This window comes from Papaver somniferum, chromosome 4 (genome assembly GCF_003573695.1).
Source record: "Papaver somniferum cultivar HN1 chromosome 4, ASM357369v1, whole genome shotgun sequence".
Classification (NCBI taxonomy): Eukaryota; Viridiplantae; Streptophyta; class Magnoliopsida; order Ranunculales; family Papaveraceae; genus Papaver; species Papaver somniferum.
In genome coordinates this window covers 152,663,736-152,677,225 of record NC_039361.1, presented here as the reverse complement: position 1 = coordinate 152,677,225, position 13,490 = coordinate 152,663,736, and positions in this window count along the sequence as shown.

The following is a 13,490-nucleotide window of genomic DNA, read 5'->3' as shown; positions in this document are numbered from 1 at the left end:
CACCAGTGAAAGGCGAGACACCCGTGACATCCATACAAACATCTTTCCCATTCTCCCAGTTTAGAACAAGGATATCAGCAGGATGTAAATCCTTGTCATTATCAGATAGAAACCCAAGAGAAACCTCCTTACGCGCAGGCACACCAGCCTTGTAAAAAATATCAGTGATTATATCACGTACAAGATCATGTCGAAACTTAATTCCAACATCCTTAACATAATGAAGCGCGTGGTCCACAAAGATATCCATAGATCTGTTGCAACCTGAGCATAAACCATTTTCAACAAACAGTGTGATGCCAAGGCGATAACAAAGAACAGCTCTAAACTTTCTGGGTGCGAGACATTGGTTAAGCCCACTAATTGGCACGGCTAATAAATAGTCTTGTGCATGTTTAACCTGGTTACACTGACACATTATGGAATCTCTTGCAGACATAGAAAATTGGTTGGGGATTTGCTTCTTAACAGCATCAAAATACGTAACTGCCAAGGAGTGCATAGATGGGGGGAAGTAGTATTGACGCAAAATGTAGAAGGTAATCCACATACTTGGATAAAGTTATGAAGAGTCACTTGATAAACAAAACCTTTGATTGTTGAGAATAAGTCACCAAGGATCATATTTTGAACCGAAGCACTCTGAGAAGCAAGATAGCAGTAGACGCGAGTGTCTGTCATGGTGTAAATACCAAGTCCACAATCCTTGATAGGCAAAGTAGCTAATCTATGATGTAAAGTCCCAAAGCCCGTGCCATCGCCAGTGACTAAAAGTCTCAAGTACTTGAACAAATGGTCATCAAAGAGGTCAGTGGCCTGCTGTAGGGCCGCATGATTGGTAGTACACATTGCAAAATATAATCTGGACACACCGGTGCAATTGCGTAATAATAGCATCTCACTTTGAGGATCCTTGAGCTTGTTGATAGAAAACATAAGTTGAATGGTCTTGTTCACCCTGCTCAACATCATGTCACTAGTAAATTTCAAATCCAAACTCACAGGTCCCCCGGAAGTTTAACACAAATTAGTAGGTCTACCAATATCAGGAGGGAATACACCATCAGTAACACTTCTGGGATCAATAGAAGGCCAAAAAACCTCCATTTTCTTTATATTGAGATGTAAACCCCTACTTGGCACTTCAGTTTCTATTATACTCAAAGCCTTGGCCACCTTAAGTGTATCACCAATAATTGTACCATCATCCAAATACCAAGCGTGCAAATCAAGCTGGCAACAAGAAGCAATAGACTTTACCAAGGGATGAAGTGTCAAAGAAAACAGTAAGGGACTGAGAGGATCACCTTGCTGGACACCGAGTGCAGAAGACAAAATAAATTGGTCATAGTAAAGTATGGCAGGCCGCATATAACAAAATTTTACCCATCGAGAAATACATGTACAATGAAGCTGAACCTCTTTGATGAGTTGAGATTTACTCACCATATTGAATGCGTTGGAGAAGTCAATGAGCAGCATTGAAATCTTGCCTGAGTGACCTTTCAGCTCCATTAGGCCATTTACAGCATGTAAAATATTCTCACCCCCAGCTGGCACACCCACACCGAATTGGTATTCACCTAAATACAATGTCATGTCCTTACCAACGGAGAAAGAAGCCACTTTGGAGACCAATCTACGCCAAACCGTGCCAACCGCAACGGGCCTAATACCACCACCGGTATTAAGAAAGGGTGTTAATGGCGCACCATCCATGAACTCTCCCAAGCCATTGGGGAAATTGCCTGCCAACCAAAGGTTGACAACCCCAATAATTGAGGAGAGTAAGTCGTCCGCAACTGCTACTGCTGCCCCACTCAACACGTCGAACAAATGTTGTGCACGTAACCCATCTCGGTCACACGATATGCCTTTTGGGAAGCTCTTGATGTCCCCAAGACTGTCTGTGAATCCACAACAATTGGGTCAACCGTAACAACATCGCAAGGGAAGGCAGGTGGAAGCGCAGCCGGGTGTTTTTCCTGCAATTTAGCGTATGTAGCTTCGTCACGAGGAGCAACTCCATTTGAATATAATATCCTGATTACTGCAGTAAAATGGACGCAACTCAATTTATTTTGGCAGGCGGTCAAATTAGCTAACCCCTGTTTCTTCTTGTCTTCCTTCTTATTCCCATTGTGAATAGGCAGCTGCGGGAATTTGTTCACCAAAATAAAACATCCATTGGGTTCTCTCCAAACAGCTAAAGCTTGATTAATAGCTGCAACTTGCAGTCATTTCCTATTGCCAGACCGAGCTTCAGCTGAGCTTTTTGGTTTGTATAAGGACAGGGTGCACATGTGGAAGAGGATAAGCTGCAACCAAGAAGCTAAATTGGCTGGATTGATGAAAACTTTATCCAGACAAGCCTTCAGAGTTCTCGAGAAACTGAGCCTGCATTGATCAGGGATACATGTTACAGTAGTGAATTGCCGCTGGAACACAGCAATTAAGCAATTCTGTTGAAATGGAACCCACAAAATCCCCCGCAACATCATCACAAACACCGTCTCTAGATGACTCGCAAACTGCCTCCCGTGTAGTACTCCCAACATCACTCACATCAGCTGGTTTAGCCAAATCATAGATGAGAAAAATTGCAATTGCTCCAGGTCCTGAAATAACATCATTATGCACCGTACCATCTTGTCCCTTACATGAATTCCTCAAAGCATGAAGCTTCATACATAACTACCACACAACCACATTTGCAGATGGCAGAGAATTCTTTCCCAAGCAAGGAAAATGTGTAAGTTATTAGAGATCGAATCCCTGCAAATAGTCTTGTTTTCGTGGAATAGAGGTGTTTGTATTGCTGATGTTTCAGAAGAGATCCTTTGACATACCCATGTCGTTAACTCCATCATGGCATCTATCAAAGTTCTTGAATGGACAATGATAATGACCATCAACAGGCAGATGTTCTTCAGAAGAGGAATGTGTACACGGCTGAATCTGTGAAGAGAAGGGTGATAGCGGTTGACTGCGAGTGAAAGAAGCTATGGTTGTTCTTGCCATGGAAGTTGTGCTTTAACCTTAAATAAAAAAACTTGTGCCCTAAAACTGAAAAACACGGACGAAAGAAAACTCAACGGAAAAAGGGTTTTGAAAAACAGCGAAAAGAAAAACAAGAGAAAAACAGTGAAAAGAAGAAAGGTGAAAAATGCTGGTGAAGAAATCATGGTGATTCCGACGAATACGACTGGTTTTCAGTCGCCAGTTCCTTCGCCAGAGAGACCATGTTTTTTGACAATTTTATATAATTATCTGAAATGGATCGAAAATCCTTGCGGGATTGATCCAGCTCTACCTTTCTTAATCAGGGTTTATGCCCAGCTTCCATGGCAAGAACATAATTTTGTATAATTATTTGATAAAATTAAATAAAATAATAATTAAAAAAATTGGAAAAATAGAATAAAATAATATTAAAAGAACTTTTTTAAAAATTAGAAAAGAATTAAATAAATAAATTAATTAAAACTGAACATTTAATAAAGAAAAACATAATAGTATTAAAAAAACTAATAATAATAATAAAGAAAAAGAAAAAAAGTAAATAATTAAAACTGAACATATTATAAGAAAAAAATAAATAATAATTATAATAATTGAGAAATAAAATAAAAGAAAAAATTAACAAAAAATATATAATTGAATATTTAATAGTCAAAAAATAGAGTTTAAAATGAATATAATGAAAATATATTTGATTCTCCAAATAAAACAAAAAGTCAATACTTGTTAACGGTGTAGTTGGAGGGGGTAATACAGGACCGCATTCAATGCACAATTCAAGAGGAATGTATTTAATATAGCCCTTTGGAGGTAGTAGGAACTACATGGAGTTGCTATGTCAAGTAATAGAATCCATGCCAAACACCCAACATTTGAATGCAATTCTTGATTACTCTCTTCAACTGTACTACACCCTCCAACTACGTCCCATTTAAGCGTGCCAAAGGGACCCTTATATAACAATTTTATATTTTCGTCTTTCTCCCAACCACACCCTATTACCGCCACTACACCCATCAGGCCATCGCTCTCTCTCTTTCTTTCCATTTTTTGAATGATAACATATTTGGACGTTCTGGTACACCGCGATATAATTAGTGATGGAGGATCATATTTTCGTAATTGGCCGTTTGGGATCTTGATGAGGAAATATATTACTCACAAAGTAGTTAGCCTATGTCACCTACAGACTACTAGTTTTCCAACAGAGCGATTAAACATAGGGTTTTTAATAAAATGACCACATCTTTTTCAACATCAATTTAATATTCACGGTTTGACCTTTCTGTCCGTTTTATTTAAAAAACAGCTAACGAATATTACTGCATACGTGGCAATAAATAAGGCTTGAGAAAAGACATCCAAGCCCTAAATTTTAAGACTCGGGCCTAGTTAAATTGTACAAAATTCCCAAGTCACTCCCTAGTTAAATCATACTGTTAAAAACCAATTCAAATAGCACCACGTGTTCTCTATCTTCTCCAGAGACATTTCCTTCTTCGGTTTAGAAGTTACGAGTGGAAATCCAATTTGGGTTTGCATCAATTTAAAATCACAAATCATCGATTCACTTAAAATTACAAATACCCAGTTAATACATTATCAAAATAAATTGATATGCGATAATATCCATATCAGTGAGAACATATGGCAAAAGTAGATGATTACGCCTGCCAATTTTTATGGGTTTTTCCTTTTTCGTTCAAAATGATACATGTGGTAAGAAGATCATCCACACTAAAAACCAGCCATTAGCCCATTACATTAGATCCGAACGACCCATAAAAAAGTTTTTTCAGAACATTGCATGAAATTATTGCCTCTTATGAATAGAGATTAAAAAACCTGGCATTTTAGGGGAGACCCAAAAATAATTAGGGGAGACTTTTTTTATCCCCATCCCAATGATTTGGTTATGGATGTCCTAATCGTTTATAAAATATCCATATACATGCCCTTTCACTATCGATAGTTTAGTTTTGGTTTTATCAACCGAATGTGATTGTCTTGTTCATTTGTTTTTATACAAAATTAGGCATAATCGGTAGATTTCTAATTTGTCAAACTACCGATTGTGAAAGAGCATATGAAAAATCGAATTTGGGGCTACTTTAACAATCGTTAGATAATGAACATCACTAAACTACCGATTGTGGAAATAGAGAAATTCGAAGTTTAATCAGTTTTGAAAACATTTGAATTTGAGGCGGTTATCTAGGGATGGTCATGGGGCGGGGATCTTGTATCCCAGTCACTGCCCCGTTCAAAAAAAAAAACCACACCCTCCCCATTACCCGCTTGATCTGGGACGGGGCGGGTATGGGAAATACCCGTACGGGACGGGTTTTTTACGGGTTACCCATAACATTAAGCTCAAATATGATGAGTTAATTTAATAATCAATACCTAAGTTCAACCAATAATAATAATTTAAAATTTCAAACTCATAAATTCATCGTAAAACAAGCAAAGAAAAACAAATTGGTCTATAAACGAGCATCGTAAAACAAGCAAAGAAAAACAAATTGGTCTATAAACGAGCATCACTCGTGTGGATATAGTTGTCATTTTGGAATTACTGTGTAATATACACATAAAGTAATATAATATATATAATAAAGAAAGCTTAAATAATATAATATAATCAATACAATACAATAATTAAATAATATAATGTAATGTAATATAATATAATTTCTTAGTTTAAATATAATATAAATAATTAATGATATCTTATACTTTTACGTTTTCTTTTATAACATAATATAATATAATTTCTTAGGTTAAATATAATATAAATAACTAATGATATCTTATACTTTTACTTTTTCTTTTATAATATAATTTCTTAGTTTAAATATAATATAAATAATTAATGATATCTTATACTTTTACCTTTTATTTTATAATATAATATAATATCTTAGTTTAAATATAATATAAATAATTAATAAAAATATAAAATCCTAAAATGGGAACGTACGGGGCGGGTATGGGGCGGGGACCTAGAATCACATCCCCGCTCCATCCCCGCTTCACTAATTTCGGGTATTACCCAACCCCAACCCCGTTTATACGGGTAAAATCCTACCCAATAGGGGCGGGTACCCACGGGAATGGGTTTGGGTGGGAAAAATGGCCATCCCTACGGTTATCACAATCGGTAGTAAATGAACATCACGAAACTGTCGATTGTACAATCAGTAGATAATAAACATCATGAAACTACCGATTGTGAAAGTAGAGAAATTTGAAATTTTATTAGCTTTTGAAAAATTAGAATTTGGGGCTACTATCACAATCGGTAGATAACAAACATCCCGAAACTACCAATTGTGCAATCGGTAGATAATAAACATCACGAAATTACCGATTGTGAAATAGGTAGAGTATGATACCTTTATACCCTTTAGCTATTCAAGGTATAAATACAAAACCTAAACCTAAATAACATTTTCATTTCAACTCTTCTTCTCCTCTTCTTCTTGACTTCCGACTGACTGCAAAGGAAAAAAAATTCCCTTCATCAAATCAACTTCAAGTCATCCTGTATCGTTAATCGCCGAATCAAATCATCGTCGTTTCTTCTCTGTAAATATGACTAGAACTAATGAACCCCATAGAGATCGAGTGAAGAATATATACCGTGGTGACGATCCAAAAATTGATGTATGCTTCGATCCATACAAGGAAGACCGAGCTAGTGAACATATAGCCAGTCGGTCCGACCTATCCCTTTATTTTGGACTGTGTGGCACCCCACGGGATATGTAATGTACAATGCTCAAGGGTGATGCGACAATTTGGTTATGTTTAAGGAGAGCCAAAGCATGAGATTCACGACAACTTCATGTTGGAGGTGGAAACATCCGAACCTAACCGTGACTTCATCACGGTGGTTTACTCAGGTGGACCATCCGTTGTTTACCATTGGGATATGAGGATGGAGTACTTGATCCGCCCCGGGAGTCCTGTCACCCGAGGTGATGAAAATTATCCAGGCTATATGGATTGGTACTGGGGGCATTCTCATATTCGTGTAATCCGTCAACTCAAAGCCAAGACTACCTCGACCTCGACAGTTTATAACTGCATCATCAAAGAGAAACCAAATGGTTATGATAGACTGGTGCATATCGTTATGTATTTTCAAGGTTAATAATAAGGCTCAATATTTTAGGTAATAATTGTTTGATGTTATATTATGTATAAAAACAGGTGAAAAGGTTCAAGGTGTTGTCCAAATGGTGCACTGGTTCAAGGTGTTGTCAAAAAGGTAATAATTGTTTGATATGGTAATTATTTTTTTGGGTTTGATACAAAGCTTCTTTCTGGATGTTATGACGTTAGAGGCCCAAAGTATACCCCAGATTTTCTGATTGTATCCTATTTTCTTTCAAATCCCATAATGTAACAATTTCTTAAGGTAAATAAATTACACAATTACTTCCACCTTGTTTGTGTCAAGTATATATTACAACTTTGGCTTACTATATCTTCTAGGAAAGGAGTCCATGAAGCCGCGTAGATGTCTCGGGAAACTAAAATGTGAACGATAACTTTAAAAGTCTTGTACCCTTAAACTTAAAATCGATTGCTGAATTTTACTCACTATAATCTATCGAGATGATGAGATCTCCATCATAATTGAATTGCATTTCTTTCTGGATTTGAAGTCACTGCAATCCATAAGTTTGTATAGTTTGCGCAGAAGTACTAATCTTCGCACTACTCTGACGTGGTTTAAGTTTCAAGAATCCTGGTCTGTGTTTGGATGCATAAAATTTGAACTCTGAAATGTTCAAACTTATTTTTACTAATTTGAACGTACCTACCAATGCGTTCTAATTTTTTTATGTAAAATTCAAACTCAATATTTTTTTCAAGATGTTACAGTGTCGCAGTAGTACACTACAACATGATTCATGAGCAAGCCATAAACTATACCTAACCAATCAAAAACAATAACGTGATAGTATTTGGAGAGTACATCGAGCATTTTTCGATAATAATATGCTTGTATACAATTTAAAATAAAGTTTTACTTTGTTTTATATCCAACTAACCTAAGAAACTCCTTATAAAGAGGTAAACTCCCACATGAGTAGTAATCTATTCAAAATTGACAAACCAAACAAAAAATGTATGATCAATAACCGCTAAAAGAGCAACAAATGATAGGATTTGAGGATTATTTGTGGGAAAACTAAATAATATTGCAAAAAGTTCTCCAAAACATAAGAGAATACATCAATTCATGAAGCATTCTCACCTATGAAGGAAAACCATGAATCAAAACAAGTGAAGGATTAACAATATTTCCACTTTCAATGGAAAACCATCTATTGCACAAAAGCACGGATATATAGATCATGTTTCAACTGGTTAGCCCTGCAAATTATCCATCCTTAAAATTTGTATAACATACACATATATTAGCTTTCATATCTACTACTTCAGATATACCTTGGAACTTCCTAATCCATAAACTTTAGAATTTACCTGAAAACATCAGTGGATGCTTGAAAACTTCCAGCCATTATAAGTTCAAATATGGGATCCTTTACTTTCTCACCGGTGCCACAAACATGATGATAAATCAACAACAAACCTGAGAAGAAACAGATAATAGATGATATATGTTGGGGTTTTATTCCGTGAAGTTCCGGAAGTCTCCGGAACGTAACTTGGGTTGTTTCCCAAGTTACGTGGTTTCCAAGTTTAATGTCTCCTAATTAAGGTATGGGGCTATTTTTAGGAGTTCTAACACTTGGGGAGCAAGGATGTAACTACTGTATAAGAGGGCTTATATGGTATAGGGAAATCATTTTCTTGATTATTCTTTTGTAGAATACTCTCAAGAACAAGAGAGATCGAGGGTCACAACCATTGTGTCCTACAATAGTGGGTGATGGGACAAAATCTATGTGAGAAGAGTGACTTGTAGAAAGAGCTGGTATGGGAGAAATCTAGGATTCGTATGGGAGAAGCTAAAATTCATTATATTCTTCATGTTTTTGTCTAAAGTCAAAGCAACCATGGCGGTGAAAGTTTATGGAAGAAAAAGAACAAAGGAATAGGTAAACTCTTCATAATACGTCTTGTTGTTTCTAAGTCGTTTAGCGTTAGTGGGTTACATAACTAGTTGAATATATGAAGTGTGTCGATGTAATAACTTGTTATGATAATGAAAGATTTTCGGGGTGGTTTTGGTTGTGGATGTATCCTACCAAAGGTAGGTGAACCACGTAATCTTTGTGTCGTGTGTGATTGTCTATTGTCGTACTCGTTATATTCATGCTAGTATTATCGATCATGATAATCTAAAGATGAAAGTAAAGGATTCGAGCTAGTTATCTAAGTAAGATGTTTCATGGAATTGACTTTTATGGAAACACGCCGGTTCGAGATGAATGTAACCTCGGTTTCCCGACAATAAATACATTTATGTATCTGATTTGTCTCAATTCTTTATATTGATAGTGCTCGACTGTGTACTAACTATGTTATTTTATGTGTTTCTAGGTATTTTTGGGAAATAAACATTGTTGAAAAAAATCGGCTCGAAAAAAAGTTAAAACTACCCAAAAAAAATAATATAAAGGCACCTCTCATCTGGATAAGAACACCCCGATTACTAATGACACCCACCAACTGGTTAAAGGCACTCTTCTTTTTTTGAAAATCGAAAAATGGCGGGAAAACTTTACTCTTGTCTGCGTGATTTAGGCAGTTTATAGGGATGGCCATTTTCCCCACCCAAACCCATCCCCGTGGGTATCCGCCCCTATTGGGTAGGGTTTTACCCGTACAAACGGGGTTGGGATTGGGTATGGGTAATACCCGAAATTAGTGAAGCAGGGATGGGGCGGGGATGGGATTCTAGGTCCCCGCCCCGTACGTTCCCATTTTTAGGATTTTATATTTTTATTAATTATTTATATTATATTTAAACTAAGATATTATATTATATTATATTATAAAAGAAAAGGTAAAAGTATAAGATATCATTAATTATTTATATTATATTTAAACTAAGAAATTATACTATAAAAGAAAAGGTAAAAGTATAAGATATCATTAATTATTTATATTATATTTAAACTAAGAAATTATATTATATTATATTATAAAAAAAAGGTAAAAATATAAGATATCATTAATTATATTATATTTAAACTAAGAAATTATATTATATTATAAAAAAAACGTAAAAGTATAAGATATCATTAATTATTTATATTATATTTAAACTAAGAAATTATATTATATTATATTATTTAATTATTGTATTGATTATATTATATTATTTAAGCTTTCTTTATTATATATATTATATTACTTTATGTGTATATTACAAGGTGATCCCAAAATGACAACTATATCCACACGAGATGAATCCGAACAGTCTGAACACCATGTCGAGACAATTCCAAGTTCTCCAATGGATGATGACCATGGTGAAACTGCCGAGGCAAACATTACAGGTGATTGTGATAATACCGAAAGTGAAATTGCTATAGTTTCAGGGAAGAAAAGATCCATAGTGTGGAACCACTTTGAAAAGAAAAAGATAAAAGGGGAAGACAAAGCAGTTTGCAAATATTGTCATAAACCATTAGGAGGAAAAAGCACAAATGGGACTAAGCATCTACACCCACACATGAAAAGATGTCCTCGACGTAAACAGCAAGACATAAGACAATCAATAATCACTCCGAGTAAAAAAAGTGACGGAAGAAGTCAGCTTAACACGTACAGTTTTGATCAATCGTTCGTTAGGAAGGAACTTGCTTATATGATAATCATACACGAGTATCCGCTTTCCATCGTTGAACATGTCGTATTTAGACGATATTCAAATGCGCTTAACCGTTGTTTAAGGTGGTATCTCGGAGCACAATTAAAAGGGATATCCTTAAAATCTATGATGAAGAAAAAACTAAAACAATGGAGGTGCTACAAAAACATCAAGGTAAAATTGCGTTGACTACTGATATGTGGACTAGTAAGCAAAAGAAAGGATACATGGTTATTACGACTCATTTCATCGATGAATCGTGGATCTTGCAAAGCCGAATTATCAGGTACGCGTATTCATTTAATGATTTCAGGCATTGGATATGCACGTCATAAATGAAAAATCACTACCATTAATTTTGTTACTGATTAATTACTAGTTGCTACGTAGTACGGTCTAATCAACCATCTGAATTTTATTTTGTATTAGGTTTATGTATGTGCCATGTCCGCACACGGCTGAAGTCCTGTCAGCCGCATTGATGGAGTGTCTGCTAGACTGGAATATCGATGGTAAAGTATCCACTCTTACTGTAGATAATTGTTCCATTAATGATCTTATGATCCAACTTCTCCTAGAAAAATTATAAAGTAACTTACTGTCGGGTGGAGATATATTTCATATGCGTTGTTGTGCACACATATTAGCTCTTATAGTCAAGAAAGGATTAGAGGGGATCAAAGGAGCAATCGAATTGATTCGTAATAGTGTTGCTTACTGGAAAGCAACACCAAAACGAGTTGAGAAATTTGAAGAGGCCGCCCGTCAACTAAATATTTCGAGTATAAATAAGTTAGTTCTTGATTGTGAGACAAGATGGAACTCAACATACCTGATGCTTAATACTGTTATTAAGTATCAGAAGGTTTTTGCTCGACTAAATCAACGTGAGCCACAGTATGATTGTTTGCCAGATGATGAAGATTGGTTGTTGGCAAAGGAAATGTGCGACAAACTTAAGATATTTTATACCTTCACAGAGAAGTTTTTCGGAGTAAAATATCCTACCACCAACCTTTTCTTTCCAAGTTTTTGTGATATTAGATTGTCATTAAATGAGTGGAAAAAATCTAAAGTTGGTGTGATTAAGGCAATGGCATATGAAATAATAGAGAAGTTTGAAGAGTATTGGTTTGTGATCAATGGAGTAATGGCCGTAGCAATTATGTCAATGAAGTAATGGCCGTAGCAATTATGTCAGATCCAAGGTTTAAGATGAAATCGATTGAGTTTTATTTTCCACAAATTTATGGTCAAGCTTTTTCAAAAATCGAAATTGATCGAGTACGCGATTTATGCGTTGATTTGGCGACGGAGTATGAACTGAAAGTAAAATTTGCTGAAACATCTGTTAGCCAAAATGATTTGTCTTTCACTTCAGAGATGCATGGTTTTAACGATGACGTAGATCCTTTGGAAAAGTTTGATATGTTTGTCTCTAATATTGCTCCTACTAGTACTGTTAAGTCAGAATTAACCAATTACTTAGAAGAAGATCTTTTACCTAGGATTGGTAATTTTGACATACTAGCATGGTGGAAGACAAATGGGATTAAATATCCAGTCTTGCAGTGTATGGCTAGAGATATTTTAGCGATTCCAGTTTCAACGGTAGCTTCCGAATCAACTTTTAGTACCGGAGGTAGATTTGTGAGTGTCCAACGTAATAGACTTCATCCAAAAACGTTGGAAGCTTTGATGTGCGCTCAAGACTGGCTATGGGATATGCTGAATGGTAATGAAAATCTCTTTTTATTGAAATGTTTTTTTTACATTTAATACATCATTATGGTTATATGATACACTTTCTTATTTTGGCTAGGTGGATCAAAATTCGATGGTGAAACATTTTGGGAAGAAACTGAAGCAGACGATGAGGTGATCAACATGGAGGAAGATACTTGATAAGAAATAATTAAGAACTAAAATGAGTGATGCTCGTTTATAGACCAATTTGTTTTTCTTTGCTTGTTTTACGATGAATATATGAGTTTGAAATTTTAAATTATTATTATTATTGGTTGAACTTAGGTATTGATTATTAAATTAACTCATTATATTTGAGCTTAATGTTATGAGTAACCCGTAAAAAACCCGCCCCGTAGGGGTATTTCCCATACCCGCCCCGTCCCAGATTAAGCGGGTAATGGGAAGGGTGTGGTTTTTTTTTTTGAATGGGGCAGTGACTGGGATACAAGATCCCCGCCCCACGACCATCCCTAGCAGTTTAAGACAATTTTATGCTTGCCTTATTAAGACTTGAGAGTATAAGGTGTACACGGAACATCAACAACCTACAATTGATCAACAATAATTCTATTCGTCCACCCAGTCAATCCCACCGCTTACAATAATTCTATTCGTCCACCCAGTCAATCCCACCGCTTACATGACTTGACTATTTTAACTATGGTTTAGCCAATTTTTTTTGGTTTACCAAAACAATCCGGGGAAAACAGGAAAAGCTCAGCAATGCACAGAGAGAAACTTATTGAAGAAAACGAAAGGTAATGATTTTTTTTCCCGCAGCATCGTTTTGGTAAAAGGGTGTGCTTTATTTAAAAGCATAGATTTTATTAAATAACTTAAAAGTACAATTACATCTAAGAGATTAATCAAATATAATTGGAATGGTATACCATGAGTCTAAAATAGCAAAACAGTAGAG